The sequence below is a fragment of the Gadus chalcogrammus genome, chromosome 16 (assembly GCF_026213295.1).
Source record: "Gadus chalcogrammus isolate NIFS_2021 chromosome 16, NIFS_Gcha_1.0, whole genome shotgun sequence".
Taxonomy (NCBI): domain Eukaryota; kingdom Metazoa; phylum Chordata; class Actinopteri; order Gadiformes; family Gadidae; genus Gadus; species Gadus chalcogrammus.
Genome location: NC_079427.1, coordinates 22,948,997 through 22,952,454, shown reverse-complemented (window position 1 = coordinate 22,952,454; position 3,458 = coordinate 22,948,997). Strand labels below are relative to the sequence as shown.

Below are 3,458 nucleotides of genomic sequence, written 5' to 3'. Positions count from 1 at the left end.
GAGAGATGAACTGATGACGAGAATGAACTCCATGCCCTACTATCGCTCCAGTTCAGATGATCTGCTATGGCAAGACGTTGATGGCATCTGATTCTGAGACTCTGATGGCGCAAATACAGTAGGATTAACATTAGCCGAATTAGCCTTATCAAGAGGAATTTATTTTGAATTAACAAATGGTTATAAAACATCCTCAGAAACGCAAACTAAACTGTCCAATCTGAAATTATGATCATCTGCAGACTCTGGGTAAAATATTTCCAATAAGATACAATGCCAATAAAACTATATACACATTTCATAGAATGGAAATGCCATTTATCTATAGTGTAATACTTTTATGCCTTTGTGCCTCTATTTAAATATTTCATTTTTTTTTCTTCATAATACGTTTGCACTCTACAAATAATTTTTGGTGCCCAGCTAACAATTAGCATAATCCAACATTAACTCTAGCCTACGTTCTGCAAGGGTTGGTTGATCACCACCGACTCAGACACTTACAGAAACCTCGAGCACACAATGTTTAGAATAAACTCTGAAAGAACTCTTAGTGCCCACATACGCGTCCGCAGCACTATTTCTACACAGTGTGGTCTTAGAACGACCCACTACTACTTGTGACAGTCGATATTCAACAGATAAGAACAATGGTACAATGCAGCATTGTTGTGACTCTGTGACACTGATGGGAAATTGCCACTGCTAATAAAGAGTATCACTCATATTATAGGATCTGGGAAAAAATGTTTTCGATATTACAATATACTATTTTTTCATCAATGAGTCTGTCTTTTGTAGAGCAAACATTAACGAATAGATTTACAATACATCACATATTAAAATGAACACAAATTTATGGTTGTAATATTGCTCAGCAGTGGATCAGTTAATGGACATTTTGGTAGTGATGGAAAAAAAGTGGTGTTTCTGAGTACCGATGTAGATTACACTCTTGCAACACCTTCATGTGTATAATCCTTGCTGTCGGCATATGAAAGTTATATCGTAAATACACACACAACACGTTTACCTTTTTCCCTGCTGATAGCTAACACGATCCAGATTACTTTACAGAACCACTCCAGCACACAGTGATCAGTACCGTCATTATATTAATTTCATTAATCATGAAATTATTTACTATACTTATTTATTTATTATACTTTGAGGCCATCTAGCATGACCTATATGTCCAAAAATAAGAAATGTGCTCTATAGTATCTGATATTTTGGTATGGCTTCTGGATGAGGACATAGTGATCAATATGATCTGAGCGTGATAGCCAAGTTTAGCCGTATACCAGCTCATTATCGAGACTCATTGTACGGATATTTGCATTCCAAGTTCTCATCCCTGACATATTCATACCTATTGTTTACATTCAAAAACTCCCCTGAGCATTTCGGCATCTATCCCTGGCAGATAACCCCTTGATGTTATCATCTTCAGCAGACATCTTATTCTTTTCTGACTAAACGGGATAACTCTCTTGTCCAAAAGCGTAAGGCTGAGACGTACTCTAAGTTCCAACTGGCTGGTTCCAATAGAGGTGAGCCAAGAGGGACAGGACCTGGCTTTGCTCTATGATAGGTACGCCCTGTGAGGATTTGACATATGAAGACCGACATAGGCCATGGACCCTCCAATAGGAATTTCTTCCCTGGCCTTCTGCTGAAACTTTGAGAACCATGTCTCGGACAGATGTACTCAAACTGTACATGCACTGTTTATGTACACTGTATTAGAAGGCCTATGTTGAAAAATGTCTTCCTTGCTCTTTATTAAGATATTTTGAACCACGTTCATAATGGCTAATATTATGTAACTGTAGGAATACAAAATGAGCTATGTGTAGCTTCTCTCAAGCACAACTTGTTTCTGTCATTTAGCAGAACATAGTGTCTGAGCATTACATAAACGGGGAAAACTGTTGTATTTCATATCACATACATCACATACATATACAAATAAAGATAAATATTTTTTATCGTAGCATATGCCATTCATGTTCTTATTCTTACATAATTCCCAGGCTCTGTGCTGTGGGGGTATTCTAATAAGATCAAACCAAGAGAAGTAGGCTAACAGTCTCCCATGACTTTGGGTAATAAGAATAACTTATTCATAGTGACTCTAGGCTTCATCGGAAAATAATGAAGTCTGACCTACAGAAACACCAATTTATAACACAGAGCTAATGTTTCTGATAGTTGCTTGCCTAGCAGGTCCAGGGAGATCATTATGCTGAAAAATGATGTTCAAACCCACAGCAAAATTTTCATGAAACTCATGTTGCTGCAACAGAGCCAAAATAATGTATTTCACCAGGTGTAAGTGTAGCAATATGTATATGTATGTGTGTGTGCATATATATATATCTATGTATTAGAGCTGTCAGTTAAACGCGTTATTAACTTAATTATTATTATTTTTTTTTTTTTCTTTGGCTCAAAACAAAGAAGCAGTAGCCTGACTGCTATGTTCAAATGACATTTGTTCAAAGCAGTCGTTTAATTGCACTATAGGCTCTTTTTTTGTATCGTCCTGTTTTGATCAGTATATGCCAATGTTGTTATCAATAAAAAATCATTTGCACAAGGCAAGCCGATGCACTTCACCATGTTGATAAGATAATTAAAATGAGAAGAATTATGGGACAAAAAAATCAAGGGATATTTAGCATAGAAAAATAATATTAATTAATAATGTTAACTATGACATTAATGCGATTAATCACGATTAAATATTTTAATCGCTTGACAGCTCTAATATGTATACATAAAAATGGGCCTAATAATAAAGATAAATACATAAGATTCAAGATTATACTTCACATGTTGATCATCTCCCATTCATGTTCACTACCATCAACGATCTGCCGCTGCCACTAAAAGGGCCCAATTTGTTGACGAACTAAAGAACAACCAATACCAGCCCTCTAGTCCACCACTTCGGATCTAGGAGGCTATCGGAAAACACCAGATACAGTAGCCTACATAACAACATGATTTGTCAAAATTCAGCCAGATCGAACTTTTTTCTCCCCAAAATGTGCAAACGGTGTCCAGCGTCTCGAAATAAGTTGTTCTCACCTTTAGTGCCGATATCCTGGATGTTGTTGTCCTCCTTTGCATGAAGCGCAGATTCCGTTTCCCCTCCTCCGTGCCGACGGTAGCCTACTGGGTCCGGTCCGCTGCACAGCATCTGTGATGCCGCTGCGCAGCACAGCAGCAGCAGCAGCGATAGGGCGTTCCTCCGCCGGCAAAAGTGACGGCGTAGTTAGAGGGATAGCTGGGGGATGCAGAGAGAGAGAGAGAGAGAGAGAGAGAGAGAGAGAGAGAGAGAGAGAGAGAGAGAGGGGGGGAAAGAGAGAGAGAGAGAGAGAGAGGGGGGGGGGGAAAGAGAGAGAGAGAGAGAGAGAGAGAGAGAGAGAGAGAGAGAGAGAGAGAGAGAG

The 3,458-nt window shown here is 38.6% G+C and overlaps 1 protein-coding gene across 1 annotated transcript in view; it reads right to left on the bottom strand.

Moving 5' to 3' along the window:
* Positions 1 to 3,255, bottom strand: part of LOC130405485 (ATP-binding cassette sub-family G member 4-like) — a 19,668-nt gene extending 16,413 nt beyond the window's left edge. The window contains exon 1 of the mRNA XM_056610574.1: positions 3,097 to 3,255. The gene's annotated coding sequence lies outside the window, so the exon portion shown is untranslated. The remainder of the gene's footprint in view (positions 1 to 3,096) is intronic.
* Positions 3,256 to 3,458: the final 203 nt, after the last annotated feature.